We start from the raw sequence: 23,651 nt of genomic DNA, 5'->3' as shown, positions 1-23,651 counted from the left end.
GTAGAGGTAGGCCATCCCAGATGTCTCCGGGGAGCGCTGGCTCATCCCTGTGCATGCCATTTCTGGCTGCCCGAAATGACTCCTCACTGGTATAGTCTCCCTTTTTTCAGTTTCAAAGCAAGTGTCATCTCTTCCTGTTGTCTTCTATGACAGCACAAGACTATTTTAGGGCCTCCTTTCTCTGTGTATCCAGACCATTGTGCAGATTTCTCCTTTAAAGCACCATTGTATCATGTTGGTTTTGTTGACTACCCATTTCTCCACCTGATTTGAGTTCCATGGGTGTCTCCATGCCTGGTATCTTCACGTGACCACTGTAAAAGCCTAATGTATTTTTTTTTTTTGGTGGGGGTACTGGGGATCAAACTCGGGACCTTGCGCTTGCAGGGCAGGCAGCGGAACCACTGAGCTAAATGCCTTGCCCAAGCCTGATGTATTTTTGATTTTTATTTTGTATATTTCAGATTAGTCAGAAGTTTCAACGTGTGAAATAGGGGTGATATTTCTATAGAATTTGTTTTATGCATATTTTGTGAGTAGATAACTGAAAATATTCTGAGCTGATACTGAGAAGCAGGATTTGAAATTTTCTTTTTTTCTTTTTAAATTTGAATGGCAGTAATGGCCAACTACTGAGGTGCCCTTCAATCTGACACCAATTCTATTTGACTTTTTTCTTCTGCTGCTCTGGTGGTCAGACTGGAAAATATAGGCACTGGACATAAGTGTTTTCTACTGAAATATGGCCATGAACGTTTCAGTGAATGACATGTTACTTTTGAATATCTTGTGCTTACACTTTTTTGATTTACTATAAGCGAAACCTTAATTTGCCTCCCTTTTGATTTAAGAAATACAAGGTCTTTTAAAAAAAGTTTAAACAGGGTCTAAGTTTCTAATTTCCCCAGGTTGGGCTCAAACTTCTGATTCTTCTGCCTCAGCCTCCCAGAGTGCTGGGACTGCAGGTGTGTGCCCCATGTCCAGCTAGGAGACACATGGTCTTTTGAAATAACTTGTGAAAATACGATGAACTGTGTATAAGAAGTAAATGAAGTTCAGATCGTTCAGAGATTCTAAGTTGGGCCTGGGATTTAGCTCAGTGGTTCTGCCACCTGCCTTGCAAGCACAAGGATCTGAGTTTGATCCCTGGTACCAAAAAAAAAAAAACACCCAAAACAAAACAGAGATTCCAAGTTAGTGCCTGGAAGCTCTAAAAACATTTAAGTCTTCTGGCCCAGAAGACTTTCACACAAAGATGCAGAAGTAGGGGTTCAAGGACAGAAGTTCAGAAGGTTGAAGAGAGTAACTTTGGAAGGATGAAGAACAGCGTGGCAGGAAAGCAGAAAGGGAATTGGGGAAGGAGAAACCATCAGGGAGGAAGTAGCTCATGCAGAGGTTCAGGGACCTAGAAGAGCAGAAGCCCTGCAGAAAAAGTTGTTCAGTATTGCTAGAGTGAAGATAGGAGAGTGAGGGGTGTACTGTGGGAGAGAAAGCAGATAGGGGGCTAGAGGTAGATCACTGAAGGATTTATAGCTCATTCCACAAGTTATGGGGACCAGTGAGGGGATTTAAAAGGGCAAGACAAGGTCAATTTACATTTTAGGAAAAAAATGTAGGATTTCTACTTAATTTTTATTAACCTTTTCTTCAGGATTCCTTCCCATTCTTTCTTCTTTCAATGTCAAAATGCCTAAAGAGGTAACGTGGCCCTTGTACATGGAGATTGGGTCCCATGGGACTGAACTCTGCAGCAGCTGTCTTTATCCAGATGTGTGACTTTTATGGGCCTCAGTTTCGTTATCAAAAAATGATGGGGCTGGAGATTTAGCTCATTGGCATTGAACCTGACTTGAAAGCTTAAGGTCCTGAGTTTGATCCCTGGTACCGCAAAACAAAAACAAAAACAAAAACAAAACGAAAACAAAAAAGAGAAGGCTTAACTCCATGATCCTTTCTAAATTAAAGTGCTGAGATTCTGAGTTGTCTCCTACTGTCTCCATTTTCTTATCTTTCATTTACTCTTCTACTTGCATCAGCCACTGCAGTCATTCTTTGGAGCTGTCCAGTGACTTCCAGGGCTAAATGGGGGCCATATCGCGCTTAACTTCTTCACAGTCTTAAGTAGAGTTGATCACCTTCTGTTTAGTGTCCTTCTGTTCTTCCCTTAATGCTGTGGCCCCTTGATTTTCTTTTACTCCCTGAGTACCTTTGTCTGTCTCTTCTTTTTCTTTTTTTTCTTAAGGTCTTTTATTGATACATTTTAGGTATACAATACATTTACATTTATCATTGGGTGCTTGTACCTGTACATGATGGATCTTGGTTCTTATTTTTTCCCCATCACCTGTGCGCCCTTCACCCCCTCCACCCTTCCCTATTTACATGGACATCATTTCCATTTTGTTTGCTTTTCTCATAGTTTTTCCTTTCCCTCCTTTTTTTTCCCCTTCCCCTCCCTTCACCCTGTCTGTCTCTTCTTCACAGGCCCACCTCTTACATACAAGGGCTCTCCAACATCACTTACCAGGTTTTGCTGCAAAAACTTCTTGGCCTCAAGCTAATCATGAAGAAAGAGACCAAAGATATTGAAGGATGTTATATAATACATCTGACCTGTGCTTTGCAAAAAAAAAAAAATCATTCTCTTAAAAGACAAAAACAGATTGAGTAATTGCCTAGACTTTAAAAAGTAGAAAAGATACTTTAATTAAATGCAATGTTTGATCTTGGATTGGATAGAGAAGGGTTGCCATATACAGTATAAGGATGAATGGTGAAATTTTAATAGAACCCTGGGCTTAGAGGAACAAAAATCCCCTTCAACAAAGATTTTTGGAGCACCTACTAGGTGGTATGCACAGTACTAGGCATCAGGGACACAAATGTGAATGATGTGCTTCTTTCAAGGGATATGCAGTCATGAGCGCAATACTCAATGTACATGAGCAGCTGGATACTGACACTTCATGAGGCCAGTGTATGGGAAAGCCTCAGCAGTACATCTGATGTATTCATGGGAGAGAAGAGGGTGATGGTCAGAGTGGGATTCCTGGAAGAAGAAGAAGCATTAGAGTTAGGTTCTAGACTCATCACTCTGGCTGAAGTGTGGATCGTGGATGGAAGAAGAGAAAGTATGAGGAGAAAGCACTTGAAATAATAATGCAGGTATAAGATAACTGTGGTTGCAAGGAAAAGAATTCATATAGAAATTCTAGATTCCTGGTAATTGAGTGGCTCTAATCAGAGGATGGGAAGAGTAGAAAGGAGAGATGTAAGGTAATGATCAAGCATCTGACATGGTCATTTGGTTGAGGAGAGGTTCAAGATCGGGGAAGATAAATTCAGCTTCAAACAAGCAGTTATGTGCTGTATGGACCCCATATATGACAGTGATCCTGTAAGATTATAATGGAGCTAAAAAATTCCTATCACCTAGTGATGTCATATCCATCAGTGTTGTGTAGGGCAACGCATCACTTATGGATTTATGATGATGCTAGTGTAACAAACCTGCTGTGCTACCAGTTGTATAAAAGTATAGTTATACAATTATGTATAGTACATAATACCTGATAACTGTAATAAATGACTGTGACTGGTTTATGTCTGTTATAATTTTTTTGGTTGTTATTGTTACCGGGGATTGAACTCAGGACCTTGTGCTTGCCAGGCAGGCACTGTGCTGCTGAGCTCAATCCCCAGCCCTTACATTATACTTTTTATTGGTATTTTGGTGTGTATTTCTACTTACATAAAAATACTTACTGCGAAACAGCATACCATGTTTTGCTGGCAGCAGCCTTATGCATTTCATGTTTACTGAGTCTCTTGACTGCATCAAGAAGCCACGTCAAATGATTGGTCTATGCTGTTTTAGCTTTGTGTGAGTATACTCTATGATGTTCATGATAAATGACTATTTAGCTTGGGGTGTCTGTGACATGCTAGAGGTGTTTATACATCTAGATGGATCTTTTGCTCAGGAGAGAACTGTGGGAGTTAGAGTGTGTGTAGAGTGGAAGAGAAATCCCAGAGAGTATAGGGAAGAAGGAAAAGAGGTCCAAGTCAGGACTTCAAAGAAGATCAACTTTTAAGACACCAGCAGAAGAGGTGCTTGTTCAGGGTGGGAATGGTCATAGGGGTTTTGGAGATGAGCCAGGAAAGTGGAATGCCCAGGAAACCAAAAGTAAGGAGGATGTCAAGAAGGTGACTTGCAAGTGTATCAATAGGGTAGAATCAGGTAAGTCAGTGGATTTAGCATTGAGGAGGTCACTGATGATTGCTTTTACTATATAAACACTGGGAAGATTATTTTTCTCTGGATTGTACTTTTATCTGGGTTTTAAACTTTCTGTTATAGCAGTTAGAACATCCAAAGGTCATTTCCTTTTATCTGTACTTTTCTTCTTACAACCACTTTCTATATTTTACTCATGCTCCAGTGAGTTTTATGCTCAATGGTAGCAGGTAGTCATCTCAGCTTAATGACTTCTATTGCTAGCAGACTAGCTCTCTATTTTTTCTTTTTCTTTTTTGGACAAGAGATATTGTTACTGATGTTGGTTCTTGGTAAAAAGTCTTCCAGATCTGTTTTCCTGCATAATAGAGTTGAACACAATCATTTTAGCTAGGCTATGTTCTTCCATGTAAGAGCCTGGCCTGCTGACAGTGAATCCCTAAGTCATCTCCCCTTAAATGAAACTCAGTTTCTAGTCCATATGATAAAACTATCATGGAAGAGACATAGGTTCTAGCATGCTTCATAATTATTTTTTCCCAAAATGTCACCTGGATTTTTATATAACCTGTAGGAAAATAATTAAGACAATAATCCAATTAGATAAGCATGCATTTAGTGCTTATTGTATAAAAGAAGTGTGTAAGGATGTAAGCTGCAGGAGTCATTTATTCAGGCAGGGAACATCAAGTACCTGCTCCCTCCCACCTGTTCTGTCTCTATTGCCCAGTCAGCCCCCAGCACAATTGATCTTGTCCTCTCCATTTTAACCACTTCTACCCCAGTTCACACCCTCTCAGTTTTTGTTTGGGTGGTTATGTACCCTCCTATTGGCCTGCCTGCCTCCACTATCACTCCTCTATAGTCATCTTTGCTCAAAAACCTGGCTGAACTTTCATAAAAATACAAACTTATGAGCCTCCTCAAAAATTCTGATTCAGTAGGTGTTAGTGAAAGACCCCAAACATCTGAATTAAAAAATTTCTCATAGAAATATAGATAGATAAATTGTACATGAAAATGAGTATACATACATAAAGACACACACACACACACACACACACACACACACACACTTACATTTCCTTGTTCTGTCCACTGAGATGACCAAGAAGGAATGACACATCAGTAGCAAGGACATGTCTAATACCCCAAACTGTTTCTAAATACTTTTCCCATAAAGAGACCAGAACTGATTTTAACCCTGGGATAAGGGATGCACAAGATGAATCCAGGGGCCAGGGATTTAGCCGAGTGGTTTCGCCGCCTGCTGCACAAGAGCAAGGACCTGAATTCAATTCCCAGTACCAAAAAAAAAAAAGATGAATCCAGCATATCTTCTTGTGCTAGAAAGTACAAGAATACCCAAGGAATAAAGGGAGACATTAAAATGATGAGTCACCCAAAAGGGACTTCTGCTGGCCACATCTGGGATAACTTAAGCATGAATTATAGTCCCTTGAGTAAAGTGAAAACCCATGCATCCATAAAGAGAAATAACTCAGTGGAGAGAAGGGGAATATCTTGCTTGAGTAAAACATCCATTATTAAACAGGGGTGAAATGATGGAGTTAGGACATCAATGGATGCTCATGGAGAGGGCTTATTTATGAACATGTTATTTATACAGTAAGTCCCCAACTTATGAATTCCAAGATTAAGCTTTTATAAATTGTGTTGCTATCAACATGGGTGTGCATATATTGCTGTAATATAATATCTTTAATTCTTTTGGGGTGATACCTAAATGGGGAATAGCTGGGCCAAATGAAATTTTTAGTTTTAGTTTTTGTGGGAAATTTCCATACTGATTTCCATAATGGTTGTATTAGTTTACTTTTTATTGTTTTATAATGGTAAATGATTATCTGTTTGTAGGAATATTTAATTCCATATGTGCCCTAGTTTCATTGCAGAATCTCAGAAGCTAATTCAGCAGCTAGGTTTTTCCTTCTGGGTGCCACAACAAAAGAGTAAATCAAAACCCAGCAATAAACACTGAAAGAATTGAGCAGTATCCTGTCAAGAATGATTACCCAGATGTGCCATATCAAGGAAGCAGTCACTCAATAGGTGTCCCAGAAGTGATTAGTGGGTGTCAATTATGGGATATCTGAGCTACCTTCCCAGGTGCACTGTAGGAGGTATAATAAAAAAATTTGTTTTAAATTAAAAAATTTATTATAGTAAGAGACTCATTGTCATTGATCCCTCCTCAATATAATCCCTGCTTCCTCTGAACACACTAATCTTATCTTTCTTGTCACTTTCTGAAGCAGTTCTGGAGTCCTCTTTTATGAGTGTCTTTTCTTGGATGTTTCTATTTCCTGAATCAATTCAAAATATTTACAGCAATTTTTATCAAATAACATTACAGTATATCCTCATCCACCATATTCACAGGACTTGGCACCCTGAAACTTCTGGCTCTTCTTCAAAGTCAAAATAACCATGAAAGGTAAATATTTTCAATCACTTCAGGACATTGAGGCAGCCATGACAACACAACTAAAGATATGGAAGATGTCCAAAACTGCTTCAGAAAGTGGAAAGAAAAGTGGGATGTGTGTTTGAAGTAAGGGGAAATATTTTGAGCAGACTCAATGGCAGTGTGTCTTTTATTGTAGCATATGTTTAAGTAGTCACCATATTTTTGATCACACTGCATATGCACTTCAAAGAGACTGCAGACCTAGCACAGTGAGTTTCTATAGCCTTTACTCCCTTCAAGTGAACACAGATGTTCCTGTAGCCTTTTCCCTGAAGATTTCAGAGGAATTTTCACTATAGAGTTTAGAAAATGATTTGATTAAATATTAAGGAGATACATAACATTTTGATAAATATATATAAAATATAAATAATAATTGAAGGATTTTGGACTTCAACAAATATCACTACTGTGCTTGTGGGTAAAATGCATCACTTGTTTTCATAAGTAAACCACCATGTACAGTGAGTTGGGAGTCTAAGGTCTTCATGTTTCCAGAGCAGATGACTCTATCTTTTCCATCACAAAGGGAACTAATCTAGCAAGGGCTGCCTTTCTTTTCATGCCAGGTAAAAAGGTCTGTTACCTTTTTTACTTAGTTACCGTTCTTGTTGGTGGGACAAAATACCAGATACCCACAAGTCAAAGAAGCAGAGGTTTATTTCAGCTCACATTTTGTAGAGGTCTCAGTCCATAGTTGGTTGGTTCCAATGCAGGGCAGCAGGGCAGCATGGCAGAGAAGAAACAGTGTGGCATGGTGTGGCAGGCAGGAGGCAGGAAGCAACGAGCCTGCTTTTCTTCTTTCCCTTTATATTCCAGGGAATACAATAAACCTATTGGTTGGTGCCAACTATACCCAGTGTGTGGCTTCCCTCTTCAGTAATTCTGTCACCCACACCCATGCTAAACCAATCAGTAGACTAATCCAGTATCACACACCCATAACCCAGCCACCTCCCAAAAGCCCTACCTATGAGCGCATGAGGCTTTGGGAGGACACCTAGATATAAGCCATAACAGTTGTTACACTGATGTTCTGGTGGTGACAAATGATAGTAGGTAGCCAGAAAATATTCTACAACAGAACAAAGTTTCAGACATTTGAAATAGTGGAAGTTCTAAGATCTTTAAACTCAATTTATTTGGATTTAGATTAATCACTTCTCGGCCTTTTGGCTAAGATCAAGTGTATCTGGATTTAGATTAGCTTTGTTTTAGAGTTCCAAAAACCCTGATATAGGAACTAAATAAAAAATAATTAACTCTATATACATTTTGTAATAGCCTTGCTTGTCACTAGGCTAGGAGAAAACAATATATAAATCTGAAGCCCACATAAAGGATGAAATTAATTCTCACTTAAGACTAAAATAGCAATATAAAGTAATTGTAAGGGAAATTAGCCTCAGAAGTAAATTTATTTCAGGCTCTTGGTCTTATTTGAGCCCTAAATAAAATTTACTATACTAATTAGCATGATTAATTTGATGGCATGTTATTTATCCTTTAAGTGAAATGATAAAAAACCTTTTGAGATTTATGTGAAAAATGTCAAACAGCCCTTGTTTCTATTAGTATTCTTCATCTCCTTTATTTATAACTATATTATAGAAATTTATCTAGCGTTACTTCTTTACCTTAATACTTAGACTGCAGAAGTGAGTCATTATTTCTCAACTTAATTTTGTGCCTGTTAAATTTTTTATAATTTATATTTAGAAATTTTAATTTAATATGTACAAGGTGTTCCAGTCATTTTGAAGAAAATGGTTTTTCAGTGCACTTTATTGCAAAAATTATAAAGGATAAAATTGTTTATTGATTTTGGCAAGACACCACAAAGAAATTATAGCTATTTGACAGAAAACTCCAGGGAAATAAATAGTGAGAAAATTCAAGAAATTGTCAAAACTATGATTATATAGTGTCAGAGAAAGATTCAATAAAGCTTTATTTCCTTTTCACACAAATTTGCCCCAGTGTTTTTGGTGGGCATACTTTTTACATGATTCTGGTTGAAGTTATAAGTTACAAATTATGGGTATTATTTTAAAAAGTCTGGTAAGAACCTACTTGGATTGGGAGGATAGAGAAACTGGTTTTGGTTTTTCTTCTGGCTAAAGAGCATAATCTGTCTTGTGTAGTACTATTGGCTGGTGTAGGGAAGATGCTCAACACATTTTTGTTGACTTGAATTGACTCAGAGGTCAGCATTTGCCTGTATTTACACATGAAAGAAACAGAAATAGATTCTATTAAAATATTAAATTCAGAATAGAATCTATTTCTGTTTCTTTCATGTGTAAATACAGGCAAATGCTTGCTTTGGTTATTTAATATCTTATGGTATAATTGCTATTATAATATAAACAAGGATTTATTTTATAACATTTTCTGAAGAATTGTTCTATTAATATATATTTTTGGTTCAGAGAGAATAAAATCAACATTTTGTATATGTACTTTATTGATTAACAGTATATTATTATGTGCTAAGCACTTTGTTGAGCCTTTTGTATATATGAACTTATTTAATCCCCACAAAAGCATCCGTGGGGTAGAACTATTATTTCCTTTTTACTAAGGAAGAAACTGAGGAATAGAGAGCTTGAGTAATTTGCCCAAAGACAATCATCATGCTGGATGCTGGAGTTTAAACCCAGGCCTCTCTTGCACCAGACTCCAATTCCTAATTTACCTAGTTGCCTGACCTCTTTCGGTCACTCAGTTATAATTATTTGATGGTGAGAATCAGGGATATTTTCCAAAGAAAAACAATGACACATTAACATGTATACCCATCAGGGTTATATCCATTTGTAGCTCTCCTTACTGAAAAAACTAGGCTTCTAAAACTGCTTGGTGCTAGGTTTAGATGAACTTTTTTACTTGGTGGATTGCTGAAAGCAAAATTAACAGACCCCATCACCTATTTCTTAAATAAGGGGAGATCAGTTCCTTTACAAGAGAAGATACTGGTTATGACAGAAATACAGTATGTTTCAGCACAGAGCAGGGCCCTACTGTCCAAGATTGCCCATACCTTGAAAGCTGGGTATCTGGAGTTTGGATGTACCCAGAAAGAACTCCAGGGACGTGTGTGGATTGATAATCTTTGATTCCTGGAATTGGACTCAATTTTTATACCTGGAAACAGCTGGCCTGGGCATCTGCTATTTAAATGGCTCTATGAATACTTATTTGCCAGCCCTGCCCACTGAAAGGCGCTTGCTCCTCTGGGAAGCCATAGGAGTTGGTGAGAGCTGATAGCTACTGGCTTGCCATTACTGGATTTTTTTTTTTTTTAGGTTTAAGATTTTTGGTTCATAGTAACAGAACTGTGAGGAAACAAGCATTTATTCCACATTGGTGCTCACATCAGGGCCTAAGAAGACTCAGGTGACTGGATCAGTGCTTAGACTCTCTCTTTCCCATTTCCTGACTGTGTTTCTCTCTGCCTGTTAGCTTCATTCTTTCCTTCTGCTGGCACATTTCTTTAAAGCTATGGGAGTGGGCATGAGGGTGCTGCCCATCCATGAGCTACGGATGGCTTTTGGTTCCCAGCCTCTTAGCTAGAGCCTTTGATGAGAGGTAATGAAACTGTGGCACATGTGTTACTGTGTTTTTATTTTTAAAACAAAAGATGTTAATGTAGAGTTGTTTTTCCTAAACTAAAACCTCAGTATTCAGTTTTAATTATAGTGTTGGCACTTTGCAATAAGTGGGTTTTGGTTTATAGTTTGGCACTGAGTCTCTAAAAGGTTCACCATCACTGCCTTGGATGATACTGGGAGCTTTTCCAGCACCAGCTTATAAAATTCCAGGAAGGACATTCTGATTGGCTCTGTGCAGGTCATGTGACTTTAGTTAAGAATGAGTATCATGGTTGTTAGCCAGTGCAAAGAATTGTAATTGGCACTCTTCCAGTGTCCGTGTCATGTGGGATGGTAAAGGATTAATTCCTAAAAGTAGAAGAGTTATTATCAGAAGGGGGGAGAAATTTTGGGTTTACTAAAACAACACATATTTCAAAATGGAGTCAAAAGAAAGCCTGCAAAACAATAAGATGTGGAACTTAAGGTGTCATTCAGAGAACAGATGTTTCCTGGACACAACTGATTGCTGTTTGTTATTCCTTGGAAGAAGATGGTCATATTCTCCAATATCTTTCATTAAAATTAAATTTATTTTAATTGATACATAAAGACATAAAAACAATACGTATTTATGGGGTGTCATGTGTTGTTTCCATATATGTATGTTACATAATGTTTATATCAGGTTAAACATATGTATTGCCTCAAAAATGTATCATTTCTGGAGCCAGGTTTGAGGTTGCCTGCCTGTAGTCCTAGGTACTTGGGAGGCTGAGGTAGGAGGATTCCAAGTTTGAGGACAGCCTGGGCAATTTGGTAAGACTTCGTCTCAAAAATAGAAAGGGCTAGAGATGTAGCTTATTTGTAGAATACTTCCCTAGCATGTGTGAGGCCCTGAGCTCAATCCCCAGTACCACACATACTTGCACACATAATTCCTTTATGGTGGGCCCAATATCTTTCTAGGTTGGGAATGAGATCCATTTTTATGATGACAAAAACTAGGCAAAGGGAGGATGATATGGGGCATATTAAATAGCAAATATGAAGCCTGCTATTGAATTACTGGTGTGGAGGACAGGAGTTACCTCCTGGTTTAATTTCTGGAAACATACAAAGACATAAGGGAGTTTAGGCAGGAGTTTGTTCTTATCTTTGAGGCCTCTAAGGAGAGTATAGATAAAATAGAAGCATCTGAATGGTGGATTCCCTTTGAATGCTGAGCAGGAGATTCACAAAGAGCGTGTTATTTTAAACAAAACACAAGGGACCAGAGATGATTAAGTTAGAGCTTCTACTTTCAGAAGAAGAAAAAAATAAATTATGTTTAAAGAAAGAAAAACTTACAAAAGAAAGGACAAATGCTTGCAGTGCACAGTAATATCCCCCTTCCTTCTAACCTATCCTTGTTAAACCTCAGATTCATTCTAAAAAATCGCTGAGGTCATTTTGTGTATTTTACATTTAAAATATTTTATAGTTCAGACAGAACATGTTATCCCATGTTGACACACAGTAGCCTAAAACTTTTCTTGGCTGACTGTGTAAAATTTGTTATGCAAAAATATGGCGTCGGACTGGGGATTTAGTGCAGTGGCACTGTGTCTACCTTGCAAGGGCAAGGTCCTGAGTTTGATCCCCGGTACCAAAACAAAACAAAACAAAAAAATATGGTGTCATTTATTATTACCTGACTAATGAGTGCATTCAGTTTGCTTTCTGGAAACAAAGCCAGTTAGTGTCAAGAACAAGATGAGACTTGTAATCCAGTTTCAAGAAATAAGGGCATTGGGCCTTTGGTTTTCATAATGATATAAAGATTTATAGTTTGCATGTTTAACTATTTTGAAGGTAAATGTTAACATCTTCTATTTGTAACCTAGACTTCCAAAATTGTCTTCTTTCTTCCCCACCTGGAGGATGAGTTCACTCTAGGACATCATTTTCAGTATGTCTAGCGACTCAGTGTTTTTCATTACACTGTGTTTAAATTACACACTCTACTTAGATTTGTTGGGAACCTCACAACATCTCAGTTCTGCCTTTTAAAAAATTTCCTTTTTACTCTCTTTATAATACATATATATATATGTGTATATATATAATATATACATTTTTTTTTCAATACCAGGAATCAAACTCAGGACCTTGTACTTTCGAGGCAGGCATGGCGCCACTGAGCTAAATCACCAGCCATTACCTATATTTTCTCATTAAACAAAATTTTGAATATAAGACCCCACCCCCAAATTATCCATACTTGGACACCAAATATCTGTTTACATTTTTGTAAACTTTTGAAGTGTAATGTGTCTATATGTAAAACACACAAATTGTCAGTTTTCAGTTTGAAAAATTTAGGTAGGTGCAGCACCACTGAGCTAAATCCCTGGCCCAAGTCGCCAAGGTTTTAACAGTTCTAGCATTTTTTACAGTTAGATCCCTAATCCATTTTGAGTTTATAATTTTGTATTGTGTGAAATGTAGATCTAACATTTTATTTTTAAAATGGCCATATTAGTGTCTCCAAACCATTTATTAAAAAGTCTTTAGTGATTTGAGATACCACTTTACCAATGTTGAATTTTCCTATATTTTTGGATATATTTCTAGATTTTCTATTGTATTGCATCAGTCTGTCTAGTCACATGCCAATATGTATCTGGTAATTTTATTTTATTTTTATTTTTTTATTTTTTTGTACTGGGGATCGAACTTGGGTCCTTGCACTTGTGAGGCAGGGGGCAGAACCACTGAGCTAAATTCCCAGCCCTGCCTGGTAATTTTTGATGAAATACCTGATATTATGTCTGAAAAATATTTGATGATTGTTATGGTTTATATCCTTCCTCATCTCCTCCCTTCATTCTCTCTCCTTCCTGGACACTATAAAGTGAGCAGTTTTTCCTCCATCATGCTTCTTTGCTCTGCTGTTCTGCCTTGGAGCCAGCCAACCATGGTCTAAAACATAAACCAAAATAAATCTGTCCTCCTTTATGTTTCAGATGTTGACTATTTTGTCCCAGCAATGAGAAAAGTGACAAAGACAATGATACAGATTCAACTGGCAGTGCAAAATAGAGCTTTTTTTTAATCATTAAAAAATCAGATTTTACTTAAGAATCCAGCATTCTAGTTTCTTTTGAAAAATCAGAAAATCTGGTAACACGAGGTCCACATTCCTGCATGTGACAACCAGCTGGAGCTGGTATCTGCTGTTCCTTTCTGTGGAGCTTGCGCTTTGGTTTCTGAAGTTCTAAGCCTCCTGATTGCAACTGTCACCTAACCAGCCACGTGGCTTCTAAGCCATATCTCTGCATGAGACAGTCCAGTGGGAAGCACCAAAAGTGAGGCTAATTAGACATCCAGTTCAACCCTTCCCACTGCCTGAGGCCTTGGCACACAAAGGAAGGCAGAGAAGGGCAAGCAGGAAGGCAGGGTGGAGAGTCCTAGTTGAAGCCACTTTCAGCCTTTTTGTGATCACTATTTACTGCCAGCAGCATCCCAAGCATCATAGGTGTCCTGTCCCAGCTCAAGCCTGCCTCAGGCCCAGGCTGGTGCAAATACAGAGCTTGCTGTTTCTTCAGGCCACTTCAATTCCTATTGGAGCTGGGCTCCAGCCCTGAGCTCTCATCCTGAGGCTGAGCAGCAGTGTAGCCTGTAGGCATGGGGTTCCTTACTGTCTATGAAACTCAGCCAAAGGTACACCAGGGGGTTGCAGCCTTGTCACAGTCCAACATGATGTTGAGAACAGTGCAAGGGGCCCCACCCACAGACAGGGATATGCGAGAATCCACATGGTACTTCACAGTGTTCAGGCCTCCCTCCCGGTCCATCTTGAATTTGCTCCTGTTTTTGAGCTGCAATACGCTTCTGATCCCTCTTCCGCCAGGCTGGGTCATCCAGGTGGCGAAATGTCTTATAGCCAGTTGTGATTCCTGGGGGCGGGGTAGAAAAGCTGGAAGCCAGCTCCTTTGATGCGCCGGTAGAATTCATCATCCTCGAGACCCCAGCCCCAGAAGCGGTTAGACATCCCGTTGCACAGCTGGTAGTGCTATTTGGAGAGGAGGATGCCACCCACGTAGGTCTTATAAAGGTAGAGTGGGTGGAGCTCTGGGGAGGCCACGAGGAAGGGCCCAGCCTCAGGGAAGCCATAGTCCAGCTCCTCATTGAGAGGGAGCAGGTCCACATGCCATTGCTGTTCTCCAGGAAGCCCACATTGATGAGTGCCGCCCGGTTGAACCGGAAATGATCCACCTGGTTGAGTACGTAGATGCGGTGCTGGACCTGTTCCTGCTCAGAAAGCGGTGCATGTGGGGCACGAAGACAAGAAGCTCCTCAAAGCATTCATGGAATGGCAACAACACTGCCAGGCGATGGGAGCCCAGGATGCATCTTCTTCCCAGTGCTCAGGGGCCAGCTCTGGGGGGCAGGCCAGGAGTGGACCTGGGGTCTCCTGCCCTTGTCCCCTGGCTGCCCTGGACACATCACCAGAGCAGCTGAGCTCTGGGAGGGGGAATATCGTGCGGGGAGGCCGTGGCGGATGGGGCTCGAGCTCCAGCCCGGCCAGCCGGGCCTTCAGGGCCTATGCAGCGCCTCCCCCTAGAGCTTTAAAAGTTGTATTTTCCCTTGTAGAGATAAGCAGTTTCTTCAGATTTCCTCCTGTGAAGCATATAACCAAAACCTCATCCCCTCGGCCTAAAAGAAATGTCAGAATATGCAGACGTCTGTCCCAGGAGGCTGGAGCCCAGGTTCCTTTCCACAAGAAAGAAGAATGAATCAAAGATGGCTGGATGTGATAACTGGCTGGAAGTCAGTAGCAGGTGTGGAGATCGGCATTATGTCTGTTGTTCCCTCTCCCCCGGAGCTGAAGATAGCTGGAAATGCTACAGCAAGTGTGAAGATTTGCACTGTCTCTGTGCTCCCCCTCCCCACTGTTCCTTATTATAAAGGACCCTGCGTATAGTAAGGGATGATGTGCAAGTGGGCCCCTCTAGTTCCTGGGAGCAAAGTCTTTTTCCTTTTTATCAAAATGTACAATCTCCTTTGATTTGTTAAGCAGCGAGCAAATGAACCTAAGTGTGTAAGCCTTAAGTGGCCAGGAACATAGATGATGTTATTTTCCTCCAAAGGGAATTTTATTTTCCTGTTAGTCATCATGGTATGGGACAGGTCATCTTGATTCATCAGCAATTGAATTGAGATGATGTGGGGCTAGAACTCAACTGATAATCGGGTCTCCCATGGACCCCTGTGGGTTTGTACTGTGAGACTGCACAAGTCTCTGCACAGGCCTTTAACCTCTTAGTAGTTTCTTTCTGCTTGGCCAAGAAAACTTCTCCATCTGTGTACTGTTAGGAATCTGCAAATGCCTGAAGGAGAAATTGTGTGTAGAATGTTGGACTTTCCTCTCTGGGGTACCATCCCAGCCCTTTTAAAAAAATTTAAAGTTTGAAGGAGGGTTTTATTCATTAAGTTGCCTGGGCTCAGCTTAAATTTGTGATCCTTCAGTCTCCCAGAATGCCAGGATTACGGGTGTACCCCACCCCACCCAGGCGGGAACCCTGAATTCTTTTTCGCCTGTCCAGTGAGAGTGCCCCAAGCAGCAGGTAGTTGCTTTCTGCTTAGTCTTTGCTGTCTGCACTGGAAATTGCTAGACGGTCCTCAAGATGAAACGTGGTACAGGGCAGAACTTTCTTCAGTGCTCAGGACATTGCCCTTCTGTTGGATCTTGGCCACTTTAATTCAGTATCTTCAACTGATTTTGCTTTCTTTCATTTTACCTAGCTTTTGTAGTAGTTCTCAATGGAAATGTTGGTATAATAAAATCCATTTTGTCAAAGATGACATGGATGTCTCTCTCTGATAACATTTTAATGGACTCTCATTCTGTCTCTTTTAGTATATTTTTATGACTATGAGCATAGTGGTTATACAGATTTTGGTTCTGTGGTATATAACGGTTTCCTTAATCATTTCCCTTGTATTTGGATAATAGGGTGTTTCCTTCATTTTCCTTCTCATAAATGATATGGTTATGGGAAAAATAACTCCCAGTCTGTTAGATGTCAGATGTGCTGAGTTCGTAGTCTCACAACATTGGAAATAAGGAGAAGAAGAATAGCTCCAGGATTTCCAGGAGGGGTCCCAGTGAGTGTCAACTCTGGCTCTTTGTCAAAGGTAGTTTAAACAGCAAAATCACAGTGTGGGTACAATGTGGGTCAAACCACAGTCAACCTACAGGATTACAAGTACGTATAGTCTCTTAGCTAATCTTGATCAAACAGAGACATGGGTCACATAGCAAAGATACCTGGAAAGAACACAGGCATTTCTGGAACGTGGAGAGGAGTATGGATCCAGATGTCCAGGTCACCCATCTGTGTATCTCATGCCTCCAGGTGGTGCTAATTACGGTATCACCTCAAATTGCAGTTTATCTCTAGGGCAGCTTGCAGACCTGGCTTTTGTGTCTCCATCTTGAGGCTTGGTCCTCTTCATATTTGTATCCAGCCACAATTTTTTTTTTTTGGTACCGGGGATCGAACTCAGGTCCTTGTGTTTGCGAGGCAGGCAGCGGAACCACTGAGCTAAATCCCCTGCCCCAGTCACAATTTTGATGTCTGCACCTTTTTATGCTGATTTTCTTGGGGCCCAGTTCCTCTCTGCCTGTATATTAATTTCTAGCTAACTAAGCTGTCTATAATAATACTCCTATGAGCATTTTGTACAAAAGACTTTTCTGGATTTTTAACTATTTAAAAATGGAATTACCAATTATTTTTGTTGTTACTTTCTCTGAAGTTTTTAGGGCTTTCTCTTTATTCCTGTCATGCCTATCTCAGTTGAGTAATGATGTGGCTTTGTTTGGGTCTCTTTCTATTCATTGTTTAGCAAACCCATGAACCTTAGTTCAGGAACATTTTCTTGCATTGCTCTGTGAAAGTGTCTTTCCATTCTCTCTGCTCTTTACTTGTTAAAATCTTTTTGGACCTCTGGCTCTATAATCGTAATCCTGTTGTACATATCATTGTTTCCTATTTTAGGGGCATATTTTTCAATTTTAACTTCTAAACCTTTTATTGGATTTTTATGTATATTATCATATTTTATATTTTGAAAAGCTCTTTTAAAAGTATGGAATGTTTCTTTTTTATATAACTGCTTGTTCTTGCTCTCTTATTTCTCTGGAGATATTGCCTTCCCTGCTATCTCCATTTTCTATTACCTTGGCATTCCTTTCTCCTTTATTTATTTGTATTTGTTGTGCCAAGTGAGCCGATAAATCACCAAACACTGGGACCAACGACAAAGTTAAACTGAAAAGAGTTTATTCATGTGCATGGACTCCACTCCCTAAGTGAAGTGAAGCCCTGAGTCCAGGAACAGCACAGTTTATATAGGGTGTCATAGCAGCATAGCTTTTATAGGTGTTATTTTAAGAAGAGAAGTTCAAGGGGAGGTTAACATGTTTTTGACTAGTTGCAAAAGTATTTTTCACAACTCAGCTATCTCACTGTGTCAGGTTAGGGCAATTTACAGTAAAGGGAGGCACCAGGCACTATCTCTTTCTGAGAAGCGATGAAGCAAGTTTATAGAAGCAGAACAAGCAGTTACAAAAACACCTACTTTATAAGGGGAGGGGCATGAGGGGAGTTCATCTACAGGCCAAGATGGCGTTTCTTGGGTTTATCCTGGTCTCACAGTATTGGTCTTTAACTATGAGGTTCACAGCTTTCATCAAATGTTGTAAACCCTTTGGCTTTCTTTTTGTATTTCAAAGCAAGACCCTGAAAAGCTCACTAGAAGCTCTTGGCTTCACCACAGGGGGCTAAGGTGTAATGCCAGCTTCTTCAGTGGAGAATGCTAAAGTGTCAGAACTGAGAGGTATTTTCTCTTGTGTTGGTCAGTTTTCCCAGAAAGGAACCCCTACCCCATTCTTCCCTGGGACTTAGGTGACCTGGCTACCTGTGATTAGGAGCCAAGCAGGGACTTTGTATCTCATGAGACAGATTCCATCACAAGACAGACTCCACCTCCGCTGTGGGCCCAGCCCTCTCCTCAGCAGGTCCACCTTCCCAGAGAGGAGACCTCCAGACTTCTGGGGTTGGAAGGGATCTCTGGTGCAGTAACTGGGGTTCCTGCAGGCTTTTACTGGTCCTCCTTTCACTCCAACTCTCACTTCTGTGTTAAGAAATCTTGAACATTCAAGCCCTGAGCCTGTAGAGGTGTCTGGATATGCACTGGCTGCTACTTTCTGTCTCCTCCTTTCTGTCTCCTCCTCTCCTCCCACCTCACCCTGGTTGGCTTAGATTTTTTAGGACTCTAAAATCATTCAGCACTTATTCATTTGCCTTCCAGTTACATGTTCTTTGTTTCCTTTTCAAGTTTATTTTTTGTACTTTCTCCTTCTTACTATCTTTGTCTTCATGGGTTTGTATCTTTTAAAATAACTCACTGTTTAGTTTAGTTTTGCAAGGAGCATGGATAAATTATTTTAAAATATTGCATTGGCTTTTTAAAAAAATGAGACCCAATTTTAAAATTCACTGTAAAGTCTGATAGGTTTTAGTTTCTTGCTATGTCACTGGCTTGTGAGTATGTATTACACTTGATCTTAGCCAAAAGGCCGAGAAGCGATTGTGAGTATGTATTATGTTGACTCTAAGATGGGGTTCATTCTAGGCAGGGATACTGTCCCAGCAGACTTTTATATATAGTGGAATCGTAATTAGTCTAAAGAGCTGCATGTCAAAATGACTGGTTTGGGGGAAGCTATTATTTAGTTTTAATTTTCTTCACAGTTACTAGATACTAGTGCATCAAGACAAAGAAGCTATTGTAATTGAGTGAGTAAAGTTGTAAGTGTCCTCAATAATCACCTCACATAATTTACTTATAGAAGCTAGAGCTGCTCAATTTGACTTTGTGTATGTTGCCTTGCTAAAAGAAAAGATGGCCTTCCTACTGGATTGTCAGAAAGGCACCAGTTGTAGATGTTATGTTTGGCAGCTATATTTAAAGTTTTCTCCTTTATTTTCATGTGTTTGTTGTCATACATGATGTCTATAGCTTAGTGTAAGGGTTTCAGTTGCCGTTGTAAGAATTGAGGATTGCTTAGGATAATAGTTGAAAGCTTTGGTTAATTTTTTAAAAATTAATTTTATTGGTACATTTTAGGTATACTTAATAATGACATTCATCATTGGAAATTTGCACCTTTACATAATTTCTCTTGGTTCTTATTTTTTTCCCATTCCCCTGCCCTCCCTTCAATACCTCCATTCCTCCCTATTTACAAAGACTTTGTTTCCATTTTTTTCATTTTCTCATATTAATTCCATTCCTTTCTTTCCTTTCCCCTACCCCTCCCACTTCCCCTTTCCCTTTGCCCCTTTTCTTCCTATTTCACATTATCTAGATTACCTTTTAGTCCTCATTTACACTTTCAGTTTCTCACACTAGAGAAACTATTCAGTATTTACCCATGAGTGTCCTATTTATTTCACTGAAGAGTATCACCTCAATGTGCATCCATTTAGCTATAAATGTCTCTAGTTTCTCATTCTTTATGGCTGAGTAGTACTCCATTTTATTTAAAAAAACACATTTTTTTTGTCCAGTCACTAGTTGATGGGCAATTGGGCTGGTTCCAAGTTTTAGCTATTACAAATTGTGCAGCTATGAACATGGGTGCACATATATCACTGTGGTATGATTCTTTTAATTCTTTGGGGAAGATCACCAGCAGGGGAGTAGCTGGGTCAAATGGGACTTTCAGTCCTAGTTCTTTTGAGGTATCTCCATACTGATTTCCACAGTGGTTGCACCAGTCTACACTCCCACCAGCAGTGAAGCAGTGTTCCTTTTTCCCTGCAGCCCTGCCCACATTTGTTATTGGCTGATTTCATGATAGCAGCCATCCTTTCTGGGGTGAAGCGGAATATCAGTGTTGTTTTCATTTGCATCTCTCGAATGACTGGTGATGGTCAACATTTTTTCATATGTTTATTTGCCATTTCTATTTCTTTGAGAAAAGTCTGTTCATTTCAAATGCCCATTTTTTGATTGGGTCTTTAAATTTGGGAGGTCTGATTTTTAAAAATTTCTTTATATATTCTAGATAATAGACCTTTGTCTGAGGAACAGCAGGTGAAAACTTGTTCCCACATTGTGGGTTGTCTCTTCACACTGCTGGTGGTTTCTCTTCGGGTGCAGAAGCTTTTTAACAAGAAGAGATCCCACTTGTTGATTGTTTGTGCTAGTTCATGGGCAACTGAGGTTTCGTTCATAAAATCTTTTCCTACACCAATGTCTTCAAGAGCTCTACCTAACCTCTGTTCCAGCTGGTTCAGCATTTCTATTTTAATGTTTAGATCTTTAATCCATTTTGATTTTAGTTTAGTGCATGGTGAGAGATACAGGTCTAGTTGTAATCTTTGGCAAGTTGAAGCCCAATTTTTCCAGCACCATTTATTAAAGAGGCTATCTTTCCTCCAGTGAGGTTGTTTGGCTCCATTGTTGAAGATGAGAGGGCTGAGTGTGTCTACAGTTGTTTCCGCATCTTCTAATCTGTTCCATTGGTCCTCAGGTCTGTTTCTTTGCCAGTACCATGCTGTTTTTATCACAGTAGCTTTGTAGTATATTTGCAAGTTACGGGTTATGATACCCCCTGTCATGTCTCTGTTGCCTAGAATTGCTTTTGCTATTGTAGGTCTCTTCTTGTTCCAAATGAATTTTTGAATTGTTTTCTCAAGATCTGTGAAGTATGCTGCTGGGATTTCAATTGGGATTGCATTGAATCTATATAGCAGTTTTGGAAGTATGGCCATTTTCACTATGTTGATTCTTCCTACCCAGGAGCAAGGGATGTCTTTGCATTTTGTGATATCATCTTCAATCTCTCTTTTCAGAGTGCTATAGTTTTTAGAGAAGAGGTCTTTGATTTCTTTTGTTAGGTTGATTCCTAGGTATTTCAGTTTTTTGGATGCTATTGTGAAAGGAATTATTTGCCCTATTTCTCTCTCAGTGAGTCTGTCATTGGTGTAGAGGAAAGCTATTGATTTTTGTGTGTTGACCTTGTATCCAGCTACTTTACTGAATTCAGTTGTTAAGTCTAGAAAACTTTTGGTGAGGTTCTTGGGGTCTTCTGTATAGAGTATCATGTCATCTGCAAATAATGACAATTTGACATCTTCATTTCCTATCTTTATTCCTTTATTTCTATCTCTTGTCTAATTGCTGTGGCTAATGTTTCCAAGACTATATTGAACAAGAGTGGTGATAGTGAATATCCTTGTCTTGTTGCTGATTTTCATGTGAAGGATTTCAGTTTTTGACCATTTAGTATGATATTGGCTGTTGGTTTTTCATAGATGGCTTCTATCAGTTTGAGATAGAGATGATCTATTCCAATTTCTTGTAGGGTTTTTATCATAAATGTGTGTTGGATTTTGTCACATGCTTTTTCACCATCTATGGAGATAATCATATATTTTTTTGTCCTTGGCTCTATTGATATAGTGTATTACATTGATTGATTTGTGTATGTTGAACCATCCCTGCATCCCTGGGATGAATCCCACTTGGTCAGGGTGTATAATCTTCTTAATGATCTTCTGCATTCTATTTGCCAGTATCTTATTAAGGATTTTTGCATCTATGTTCATTAGTGAGATTGGCCTATAGTTCTCTTTTTTGGTTAGGTCTTTCTCTGCTTTGGGGATCAAGGTGATGCTTGCTTCCAGGAATGAATTTGGAAGTATTGCTTCCCTTTCAATTTCATTGAAGAGTTTAACCAGTAGTGGCAGTAGTTCCTCTCTAATGTCTTGTAGAATTCAGCAGTGAAGCCATCAGGAACTGGGCTTTTCTTAATTGGTAAATTTTTAATTACGTTTTCAATTTCATTGATTAATACTGGATTGTTTAGAATTTTTAGGTCTTCTTTGTTCAACTTTGGTAATTCAAAATTATCTAGGAATCTGTCTATTTCTTCTGTGTTTTCCATCTTATTGGCGTATAGGTTCTGGAAGTAGGTATTGATGATCCTCTGGATTTCTGCTGGGTCTGTTGTAATTTCATCCTTTTCGTTCCTAATTTCATGGATTTGGGCCTTTTCTTTCCTTTTTCTGATAAGTTTGGCTAAGTGCTTTTCAATTTTGTTGATTCTTTTGAAGAACTAACTCTTGGCTTCATTGATTTTTTTGTATTGTTCTCTTAGTCTCCATTGAATTGATTTCTGCTCTGATCTTGATAATTTCCTCCCTTGTATGAGGTTTGAGTTTGTCTTGCTCTTCTTTTTCTAGAAGCTTGAGGTTCAGCATCAGGTTATTTAATTGGGCTCACTCTGTTTTCCTAATATGCATATTCACTGCTATGAATTCCCCTCGTAAGACTGCTTTCATTGTGTCCCACAGATTCCAATATGTTGTATTGTCATTGTCATTTAATTGTAGGAATTGTCTGATTTCTTCTTTAATTTCCTCTGTGATCCATTGGTTATTCAGATGTGTGTTGTTCAATTTCCATGTGTTTATGAAATTCTTGCAGTTTCTTTTGCTATTGATCTCCAATTTCATCACACTATGTTCTGATGATATACAGGGGATAACGTCAATTCCTTTGCACTTACTTAAACATGTTCTATGTGTGAGTATGTGGTCTATTTTGGAGAATGACCCATGTACAGCTGAAAAGAATGTGTATTCTGATTTTGGGTGGTGAAATACTCTGTAAACATCTGTTAATTTAATTTTTCAAGAGTTTGATGTTGAGTTCGAATATTTCATTACTTATTTTTTGTCTAGTTGATCTATCTATTTGTGACAGTGGGGTATTGAGGACCCCCACTTCTACTGTATTAGTGCTTATTTGAGTTTTCATGTCCGTTAGTATTTGTTTTATATAGTTGTGTGCACTAGTATTTGGTGCATATATGTTTATGACTGTCATCTCTTCCTCTTGGATTGTTCCCTTTACAAGGATGTAGTGTCCTTCTTCATCTCTCTTAATCAGTGTTGGTTTGAAATCCACTTGATCTGCAAAGAGGATACCTACTCCTGCTATTTTTCGGGGTTTTGTAGCATGGAGTATTGTTTTCCACCCTTTAACTTTCAGTCTATGAGTTTCTTTTTGAATTAAGTGTGTTTCTTGTATGCAGCATATTGTTGGATCTTGCTTCTTGACCAAGTCTGACAGTCTATTTCTTTTTATTGGTGAATTGAGACCATTACCATTGATGGTTATAACTGATACATATTGACTTACCATTGTCATGACTTCTTTTTGTTGGATTCTCCCCCTTTGTGTTTAATTTCTTGTCGTTCCT

General features: G+C 39.1%; 1 protein-coding gene and 2 pseudogenes across 5 annotated transcripts in view; 1 reads left to right on the top strand and 2 right to left on the bottom strand.

Moving 5' to 3' along the window:
* The window catches only part of Eml6 (EMAP like 6), a 294,345-nt gene that overhangs the window by 10,704 nt on the left and 259,990 nt on the right, over nucleotides 1–23,651 (top strand). The window lies entirely within an intron of this gene.
* Nucleotides 13,879–19,385, bottom strand: LOC110346130 (beta-1,4-galactosyltransferase 7 pseudogene; annotated as a pseudogene).
* LOC147826962 (U2 spliceosomal RNA) lies at nucleotides 18,791–18,965 on the bottom strand (annotated as a pseudogene).

Source organism: Heterocephalus glaber, unplaced genomic scaffold (assembly GCF_053883595.1).
Source record: "Heterocephalus glaber isolate CG9 unplaced genomic scaffold, H.glaber_assembly_v1.0 deba00001457, whole genome shotgun sequence".
Classification (NCBI taxonomy): domain Eukaryota; kingdom Metazoa; phylum Chordata; class Mammalia; order Rodentia; family Bathyergidae; genus Heterocephalus; species Heterocephalus glaber.
This window is presented reverse-complemented; position numbering and strand designations above follow the sequence as displayed.